This window comes from Kryptolebias marmoratus, linkage group LG19 (genome assembly GCF_001649575.2).
Source record: "Kryptolebias marmoratus isolate JLee-2015 linkage group LG19, ASM164957v2, whole genome shotgun sequence".
NCBI classification, from domain to species: domain Eukaryota; kingdom Metazoa; phylum Chordata; class Actinopteri; order Cyprinodontiformes; family Rivulidae; genus Kryptolebias; species Kryptolebias marmoratus.
The window spans coordinates 16,634,355-16,645,039 of NC_051448.1; the positions used below are offsets into that span (position 1 = coordinate 16,634,355).

Genomic DNA, 10,685 nt, shown 5'->3' on the forward strand with positions numbered 1-10,685 from the left:
AAAAAAAAAAATATATATATATATATATATATATATATATATATATATATATATATATATATATATGTACGTGTATATATATATTTAGAGTGCGCTCTTGTTTTTAGATCGCAAGCGGAGCATGTCTCCACATGCAGCCTGTGTGTTTGTGTTCGTGTTCGTCCGCCAGTGCCAGAGTTTTCCAGATATACTGATGTGCAGCAGTTCTGAAATGTGGGTATGTACTCAGTGTAAACAAAGCCTGTGAAAAGCTTGAGACACGTGAATGACGTACATTAGACTGGCTGTAGGGAAATAAAACAGAATTGGACAAGTGTAGGGTCTCGGAGGAGACGTTTAGGTGGAAATATTAGAGTGAATCTGCTGCATAAGATGAAAGAAAAAAAAAACAAAGAATAAATATCAGGAATCAAGCAGGGCCGTAAAAACATTCAAACATCAGCTTTTAAAGAACTTGTTCTTGTTCTTTAGTAAAATGGTAAGTTTACCATTTTACTCTTTTATCTGCATACTTTATTCAACAAATATGCACCAACACATGAAAAAGTGTCAGACTTCTCCTCCCTACATAGCACTTCCGCGGCGGACGTGGCCATAGTTGACCTGTTTTCAGTCGCTTCGGCTGTTTCCGTAGGGAAACAAACATACAGGGTCACAAATTTTGCTCACAGACCTTTTGCTTTGACGACACACCAACCATCGCCATGGATTTAAAAAAAAAAAAAAACACTGTGCGGACATTCCTTCTCGCCTTATGAATTAATTACAACCGGCCCTCGTGACTCGGCGGCGCTCGAGAAGGCTGCCTCGTTATTGAATGGACTCTCTGTGAAGTTTCAGGAGGACATCTATTAGGAGGTTAGCCAAACACTATCAGCTAATACGACCTGTAATTAGGGCCGCAGTGAGGAAACGCAGCGAGCTAACGCCGGCATGGAAACAATCCCACAGTGCAAACACTGCAAACGGAGCCACTTCGCGTCTGCATCTGTAAATGTGTGTGTGTGTGTGGGTGAGCGCGCACATGTGGACGGAGGCCTCTTTGCACAGATTGCGGCTGTGCGAACTGTCAGATGGGAGTGGATGGCTGGGTGTGGAGGGAGCACATCTGGAGGGAATTTATTGTATAATTCAGTCTATTATTGCTGCGGTCGGTGCTTAAGGAGCACGCACACAATTACCGTCCACTCCGGCAAGGCTACAAGTGGCCTCTGGCCTAAACTAATAAACTGTGGACAAGGGCGGAGAGGGAAGAGGGGAGAATTCATTCGAGGTTATCATCATCACACGCCTCGCTGCTACCTCTCACACCGACACTCAGCAGAGTTTGTTGGAAATCAGCGAGGAGCACTTCCTACTGAGGCCCGGATTGTGGTCAAATTAGACGCGAAGCTGGTGTTTTAAAAGGCTTCACTTCGATGCGGGCCAAAACAAAAAAACAGGTTAGCCGGTAGTTCAAGTGTGTCGTTTTTGAAATTTTGAAACAAACGCAGCCTCAGATTTCTGCTCATCTGATTTGATTCAGTTTCTCCATCCATCTGTATTTAAACTTGATCACGATAAAATGATCAACAAGTGAAGTTGTGCAAACTTTAGGATTATTTTAAATGTAGGAAACAGAATAAAAGTTAGAGCCAAACTTTAACTAAATGTTTGTCAATTTGACTAAGTTAAAGCCATTTGTCGTGTTGTTAATTAGTTGTAGTTGGTGTTTCGAATTGGGTCGACTCCAAAAGTTGATCAGCTGTAGTCGTACATCTAATGTTTACTTTCTGAAAGTTGCAACAAAATCCATCTTGTGGTTCATGAGATATTTTGCTAACAGACAGACATGGTTGACTTGGGCAAGCGATGCCAAAGTTTTAGGCAAAGATTTTGTGCAGTGTGTGCCATTCAAAGTATCTGTTTGGGGATCTGTTGCTCAGCTACTGCCACACCAAGTGTTTTGCACAATATCTGTAAAATTAACTTTATTACAGGCATATTCGTGTTCCATAAGGTCAGCTGGCTGTGGCGGTCCTCTTGAATCAGGTTGACTTCAAAAGTTAATCAACTTTTTCTGGACATTCAGTCATTATTTCCTGAAAGTGACATCAAAATTCGTCCAGTGGTTCATGAAATGTTTTGCTAACAGACAAGGCAGAATTGACTCTAATAGTTAACGGCAAAACTCGAAACAAAGCTCTTGTGTGATCAGCTGGTGTTTAAAGTATATAGAGGGGATAACTCTAAGCTACCACGCCAAATTTTAGCTTAATAGCTGTTAAATTGACAGAGATAAAGCTATTTATAGCTAAACACTCACACACACACAGACAGGCAAATTTATTTGTGCCCACCCTCTGGCGGCAAGCAATGACTACATTCTTTTGGTACAAAGTTTCAAGGATCAATAATAAAATAAATGTTAAATTAAAAAAAAATTTTTTCCAGTGAGCTCATTGTATAATTTTAACATAAAACCCTAATCTGATTTTGTAGCGGGATTGGAAAAAAAAAAAACAGAAAATAAAATATCTTCACAGTTATTGCAAACTATAGGAGGATTTTTTTCTCAAAAAAAAAGATTGTTTTAATGCACTCATCAAGTATTGAGCTAATTGTTGCAACGTTTTGGCACACGATCGAGCGCTCCACCTTCGCAGGTCGTCTGCGTTTCCTCGATGGATTTCGCAGGTTTCATGTTTTATTCAACAAGAAGAAGAAGAAGAAAAAAGAAAAAAAGTCTTGCGGGTGCTTTAAGTGGGTGCATGAGAAACAGAGCTCTATTGGTTTACGAGGTGATGGCTTCTCATATACATTAGCATGAAACAGTCTGAAATAAAAGCCACCTCGTCTTTTCCATCTCAGCCCAAAGTCCTGGAGCAGACCGGTGACGATAAAGACTTTAACAGGGGAAAAACCTCTGCCCAGGCTAGTCAGTACTGTATCTGACTGAGGCAGCCCTGAATGACCCACAGTGTGGAGGTGTGTGTGTGTGTGTGTGTATGTGATCCCGGAGCTCCTGTAGGCGAGGCGCTCGTAACCCAGAACAATAAAGTCCTTCTCCTACGGGCCTCCCCGGCGGTGACCTCGGCGACAAGTGAAAGGTTCAACTCGCTACACGTGTTGGAGCGGCGACCTTCGACCCTCCGAGGGTGTCTGCCTCTCGCTCATTTTTCTTCCTCTCTGCCCCTTTGCATTGCTTCCTCTCGCTCTCTCTTCCAAGTCCCGAACCCCCTTCAGCACGTCACTTTCTTCCCGCCGAACGCTTTGTTTTACCGTTCGTGACATCTTTAAACATTTTCATGAATAATTCTGCGAGCTCATTTATCAGTTCATTTAAATTCAGATCAACTGAGCTTTAAATTTGTCGCGTTTGGCTCATAAAGTCTAGTGAAACACGATCTTCACTGATTCGAAACTGGAAGAGTGGCTCCAACAGATCCCAGGAACAACCTCAGAGATCTCTGTCCAGAAGAGAGCAGTCCGAGGAACAGCTAAAATACTGAGCAGAACTCTAAGGAACCCTAAAGCTCAAAAGCCATGCCGGCTCCGACGTAGCCCGGATTAACAAGGTCTGCGTCAGATGATGGGCAACTAGAACAAGACATTCATGAACGAGGGCAGATAATTTACTGCTGGACTGTCTTTGAGGGAAAATGTTCTTTATGTCTGCCTCGCTGAACTTTAATTGAAGACCAATGTTTATTTTACATAAAAACAGGTAACTTCTTACCTAAAATGCTACAGACTTTGGAACAAATTGTTCTTCTTGTTTATTCTCACTAAGCAAAATTGACAATCGTATCAGATGTAATGAAATAACATTAAGCTGGCTGTCTCAATGGCTGTTGGAGCTTTAGGATGTTCTTCAGGGAGAAAGTTTCTTTGCGAACGCAGCTTGTACCCCTTTGTTTGAATTGTGCCTCGGAAAAATCTCAGTTTGAAGGGCCGGGTAACCCTCCTTCCTTGCCCTCCCCCCTAGGTCACAGAAAGAACTGATGCACCACCGGCTCTCAGGGTGAAAGCGCAAAACGTAGAGGTAGAGAGAATGGGAAGAAACGAAATCTGCCCCAATACATTCAAATATTTTAAAACTTTTCAGAGATACGCCGCTGACTTGTCATACTGGTACGGACGGATGGATAAACAGATTCCTGTCTTGTCTGTGAGGTGTTCTGTCTGCTGGGTGCAGTGCAAACCCCAGCCTGCTACCGTATTTACCAATATTGAAATAGCTTGGGATGAAGTGAGTATTAAATCAGGAATGTGCCTGTGGCAGATCTCCACCCTTGATAATATAGGGTGTTTTTTTACCCCAAGCAGTTTTGCCCACTTGTTTTTCTCACTGTCTCTGTGTGTGTGTGTGTTTCCTGCCTTTGCAACGCTCATTCGCTCTTCCAGTAAACGTGTGTGTGTGTCTTACAAGAAGGCTTGTTTTTTATTCCAGTTGCTGTCTGTGTTTGTCGTTATACTATCTTTACAAGTCTTTGGGTTGTGACTTGGAATGCGAAGTCACACATGTCCAAAGAACACAATAAATTCTGCGGGTTGCACTTCCTGTGTGCAGGCTCTTGGCTACGCAGCATCCATTCAGCTCGCTCAATCCAAAGGTTAGGACCACGGTGAAAATGGCTGACTTTAGTGGCCTGTTGTGGTAAATGACTCTAGTTTGAGGCGGTCCATCCCTATGTTCCCTGGCACCTATGTTCCCCCGGGGTTAATAATGAAAGTCGTGAAAGATGCTTGGCTCTCCCTTCAAATGTCTTTAATTACAAATGAAAAACAACAACAAAAAGAATTACAGTAAGAAAGCTGCATTTCCTGGAATGTATGACTTTCTGGATACCAGGAAACATAAGGATCCAGGGAACATTAAAGGGTACCGGATAACATGGACTTGTACCGGGGAACATAGGTACCAGGGAACATTAGGGGTCCCAAGAACGTTGGGTGGTACCGGGAACTGCAGGAACATGGGGTTGCACCGAGGAACATAGGTACCAGGGAACATTAGTGGGTACAAGGTAACATATGTACTGAGGAACATTCGTACGTTTTTGTACAACTGGGTCATGTTGTGTAGCTGAAAACAGATTTCATTACTTTATCTCATGAGATATAGCAAAATCTCGTGCAGTGTGTTGAGGGCGACTCTCAGCTACTACCCCTCCAAACTTTAGCTCAATATCTATGAAAACTGACGGAGTTATAGCCATTGTTGTGTTTGCTAAGGTCGCTGAGCTACGGCTGCCACCTTGAATGGGGTTGACTCCAAAAGCCAATCAGTTGCAGGCGTGTTTCAATTTAATTTAATTTAATCCTATACAGTTGCATATAAATAATCACTCACCTGGATGATATTTTTTTCAGCATTTTTTTTTTTAAATTGCAGTAACAAAAAAATACACAGTTCAGAAACTACACAAAGAAAATAAAAACATTGATGATAAACAACAGAACACCTTACACGCTTCTCTTACAGTGACTGAATAATTTCACTCACTGGAGGTGCTTCATTCTGTAGCACAGCGTCTAGCAGTCCAAATGATACCCTGCTCCTTTTTTTATGCCTCGGTGTACAATTTACACAGCCTGGTGATTTGGTCAGAGAGAGACCACATACTGACGGCGATATACCACAGAGCAAGTGGCAAAATGATAGGAAATATGCAATGAAGTGGATGAGGTCACCCACATTCAGCAACCAAAAATCAAGAGTTTCACAGCCTCAGAATTATAGATAATAATTTCTCTGACCTACTACACTTATGCAGCCACCGCTGAAAAACTTAGACGAGTCTACTTCCTCCCCTACCCCCTTCTCTTTGTGAGTCTGGGCATACATTTATTTAAGCTGAGTGCAGTCAGACCACATAAGAAGAAGATGCAAACAGAAGCCAATTAGGGAATGATGGAGGGAGAAAAAAAAAAAAAAAAAGGACAAGGAAATAAATGTCATGAAACAGCTGCGGTCAGTTCTTGTGTGACACTTCACAGGCTGCTATAAAAGGAGGAGGAGAAGAAACGCTTTACATATGATGACAAGAAGAAGAGGATGTGGAGTAGGAACTAGTAAACATTCCTTCTTTTGTTCCCTCTGTTTTTTTTGTTTTGTTTTTAGGGTTCAGACACGTAAACGGGTCAGAGTATGTTCGTTCTCACGGCCGCATGCTAAACTGTGGCGAGGTGGAACTGAGAGTCTTTAAGGAGGATCGGGTCCTTAGAGACCACCTCACATGGTGAAGACCTAGTATTTCACTCTCACTGAGTCCTACCTGTACCTGTTGTAAAAATGAACATGTCTTTGTGTGTTTTTACAGGGATGTGGCTAAGTGTTGGTCTGCTGGTTCACCAGCTTGGTCCAAACTGAAATATGTTCAAAGCTGAAAAGATTTGGATCAGACATTCATGCAGACATTGTTCCCAGAAAATAAATGATTTGCAGAAGAGGCAATTTTTTTTGTTTTCATTTGTAGCATTGATATGGTCATTATACTGGTACTGACAAGTTCTGTTCCTCAAAATTTGCCCCTAACTCTCAGTTAGAGACCCAGAATAGTTATAACTTAAAGTACTGTTAGCAAGTACAAATGGAAAGATTGGAACTCTGGCAAGATTTGTGGATTTGTGTGGGATTTTGCAGACATGGTTCCCACAAGAATCCAGCCAAAGGATGACTCCAAATGACTTTATTTTATTTATATATACTTGTAAGTTTTGGTACAACATGTAAACAAAATGTGATCTGTTTTGCTTCAGTCATTTCCCTCCAGGAGCCAATCTGTCACATCAGTGACCCTGAACTAGCACCATTTTATGAAACTTTTCATTTGTACATTTAATTGTCTGAAAACACCGCTAAACTGGTGAAAGCTGCTGATACACTTTTTTTGGTTTTTATTAATTAGGAAAGGTTCACACCGTGTTAAAAACAAAGCTGGTAAACATAGCAAACCTGAAGTATTCAGAAAAACTAAAATCTCCACAGACTTGAAGTGCTAATATGGACAAATAGATTAAACTCTAATGTTGTCTCTGTGTTCATTGTATACTTAAAGTATACAATTTATATATTAAATCACAGATATGACACTAGATTTGTAGGATACATTATTGGTTATGTTCATGCTAACTAGCATAAAAGCTACAGCAAATGCAATTGTTTTTTGAAGGATAATTAACTAGTTAAAAGCAGCAGAAACTTTGCTGTAAGTGTGTATGATCCCTGGCACACACAAAAAAAGTCACAAATATTTCACCAGAAGGAGGTGCTCACAACATTAATGCTAATGCTAACTAGCCAGCTAAAAGCTAATGGTGCTGCTAATACTAATGTATTGCTAATTAGCTAGCTAATTCGTTTCATCAGACACTAACATTGTGTTGTGTCATTTCTTTTAATTATTTGTGTTTATTTGTGTTGTATAACTGTTACTTTAAAAGAACTGTTATTAAATTCCTCTTTTTATTTTTACAAGAGCTACAGTTGCAGTCAAAATCTGCAAATATATTCCAAAGGAATTAGTGAACTGTATAACTGGGGTAAATAAAAGTAACAGTGTAAATATTGCCATTTGTATGTTTTGTGGGAATATGTTTCAGTGTCAAACGTCAGTGTGAACTCAGACTGAAGTGAGCCTCATTTCTAAGTTCCCCTCATTAAGCTAACAGTGAGCAGAAAAATGACTCGTTTTTCTGAAACCCCAGCTGATGTCAAGTTTCAAAGCCTAAATATGCTCCAAGTTCAATCACTCAGACTCTTATCCTGTCAGAACCCATAAACAGTGGCTCCACAATTACCAACAATTACAGAGTAAACTTCCACCTACTGTTACCAAATCATTTTCTCTGCCTTATAAATGAATCTGTGTACAGAGCTGTTTGTTTTTTCATTGGGACCACAATCTTCTAATCCTGGAGCACTTCTAAGTATTTACAGGAACAAGCCATAACAGGATCAGGCTCCGAACAAGCCAGGAGATCAAAGGGAGGAGCTGCTGCCGACATAAATATGGAAATAATATGACTCAGTGGGAACAGAGGGTGTAACAGAGACTATACGGCAGACAAGAGAAATTGATTGGGAGACACAAATGAGACAAAGAAGCTTGATTTAAATCCAGTACCGTGATGTTGACCGTTTTCAGAGCCACGGGTTCATGAATTTTTTTTCTTTTTTCCTAATTTTCCTTGATTCAAACAGCCCTGTGCGAAATTAAATCCAACAGGCTCTCTAGATTACGTGACTTATTGCTTTTTTAATAAAACTCTAAAAAAAACAAACAACAAAAGGCATGCGCCTGGTAACTGCCTGGTGTATTTGTACGCATGTCACTCAACGCGCTGGCAAACGCAACTCCGTGTTTCCACATTTGGGGACAGTAGCTCACAGTCGGCAGTATTTCCCTTACAGAGCAATTTTGAGTCCAATCATAGTCCTCATTTAGCCCTGAAGACGGAGCTGAACATGTGTTTGTTGTAAAAAAACAACAAAAAAAACTAAGTTTATGGCATGAATTAGTTTGCAACTTGAGCTGTGCCACTCAAGCTGGTAGAGGGTCTCGTTTTTTAGCTGCACCGTGACGTCGTTGTCGTTGGTTAGATCTGTGAAGGGAGCATCGCACAGGGCTGCGATTGCTGGAGACTGGTTGGCAACTCAAAGTTGCAGAAACCGCAGTTGCAGTGTCAACGGGGAACCCCCGCAAACGTCCCGAGACGTTCTGGAAACTCCCTCATTAATGTCTCAGACCAGTGAGAGACCACCTTTAGATGGAAGTAGCACTTAAAAAAAAGAGAGAGTTTGATCCCTCGAGTTTTTTAAAATTTTCCACAATTTCAGCTAGACACCTAGTATTTGACTTGACGCATAAATCTAGCTTTAGACGTCCACTAAAGTTTCACTTCAGCACTCAGTTTTGCCAACCTTAAGCCTGGAACAACTTAGAGGTTGTTTAGGTGTCATTCGGACAGAATATGACCCAAACTAGGTTTCATACTTTTATTTTTTTTTTAGAAAAGGTGAAAACAGAAAGGTCAGCCTCCAAAATCAACCTTTTATAACGAGACATCACCAAAAAAATTGCACATCTGTAAAAGAAATACATTTAGGCCCTATATGCAGTACTACAAACTTTATATACAGTATATATAAAAAACACACCCAGATGGTGGTTTAAAGGACTGCTCTCTTCTGGAGAGAGATCTCTGGGATCTGTAGCTTGTCAACCCTAACAATGTCTGTATATATGTGTATGTTTATTTATGTCATTTATGAAGAAAAGCTCATCCACATTATTCTAAAGTCCCCATGCCAAACCACTAGGAGAACGTTCACATTGACAACATATAAAAACACAGAAAGAGCATTCTTAGCTTGGCTAAAGATTCTCCTAAACCCTTTTTTGTGTGCTATTTTTTAGTTTTCTGTCAGCTATTAACCATTCTAGCACACAATCAGAGTTTTATAAGGACAGGATCAGTATAAAGCGAAGAATCATCATCTGATCGTGATAATCTAAGACTCCCCAATCTACTTTTCAGTTTTTCTTCACACCAAATTAAGAAGAGAAAATATCTGAGAACAATCCCATGAGCCCACCTAATATACATTGCAGCACGTACGAAATCAGTTCATTTTATTCATTTTTCTCTTCTGGTCAAACTCTATTTGATGCAGGTGCCAACATCCTTTGTCTCTTTTCATAAATAATTTTATGAATTAAAAAAAAAAAAAGAAGAAGAAGAAGAAATTTACAGGTAGCTCAAAATTCTCTACACATTTACCGTCCACTGAGCACCGAAGAATGCAACTAAAAGGAATGAATTTATCCTACAGTTACTCTTTTTTTATGTCATTTGCTGTGCATCAGTGTCATAAATGGAGTTTGTCTGGTTTAAAACAGTTTTAGAGAGCGAACGTGGCAGAGGAACTCATCGTCCGCCGGACAGCTGACTCCACGGTGAGGTAGGGACTCAACAGAAACACAAGTCAGCACTCGAGCACTTTACACTCGAAAACCAAAACTGGAAAGTTGGACAAACGAAGCTGGAAAAATGTTAGCGGTCCAACAAACGTTATGCACAGCAGATAGATTTAGATTTTGGAGATAGCTACATTGGGTTTCCTTCTTTAAGAGCAGCTAAACAGAAAAATATGCTGAAAGAAAAAAAGAAATCAACGTAAAAAGTGTATTTGTGAAGGTTGTAATTATATAGATTTTACAAAATATGTTGTGCAATTCTATTTAAGGAACATTACAGATTCAGATGAAAAGGTTTGTTTTTTAGCTGAATGCAAAGTCACAAAATAAAAATAAAATATCCTCTTTTATTTTTCTTTTTTATTATTATTCTTTTGTTTTTAGGTTTGGCTTTCACGGGAGACAAACACAATGAAAGTGAACTACCCCGTTCCCATTTGACGAAAGAGAAATTCTCTGTCACAAACTGGTGAAGGAAAATAAAAGAGGAGTTGCGAACTGGAAGTGGTGTGACTGGGAACTGTAAAAATGAGTATTTAAAGTTTATGGGTCTGACTCATGCTAGGCTCTGCGATGAGAAACGAGAGGGCTCTCTTTACACAGGAGATACTTTTTGTTTTAATCTAAAGGGTACATCCAAGTTTTCATTTATCATTTTCAGAGTATCAACGTGTTGATTAGGCTTTGTTTAAGTGGAGTAATAGTGTCCTAAACCCAAAA

General features: G+C 40.1%; 1 long non-coding RNA gene across 1 annotated transcript in view; it reads left to right on the forward strand.

Annotated features, from left to right (window-relative positions):
* LOC119617966 overlaps nucleotides 1-7,255 on the forward strand; it is a 32,197-nt gene extending 24,942 nt beyond the window's left edge. Inside the window, exons 2-3 of the long non-coding RNA XR_005234476.1 lie at nucleotides 6,107-6,224; nucleotides 6,306-7,255. This is a non-coding gene — a long non-coding RNA (uncharacterized LOC119617966). The remainder of the gene's footprint in view (nucleotides 1-6,106; nucleotides 6,225-6,305) is intronic.
* Nucleotides 7,256-10,685: the final 3,430 nt, after the last annotated feature.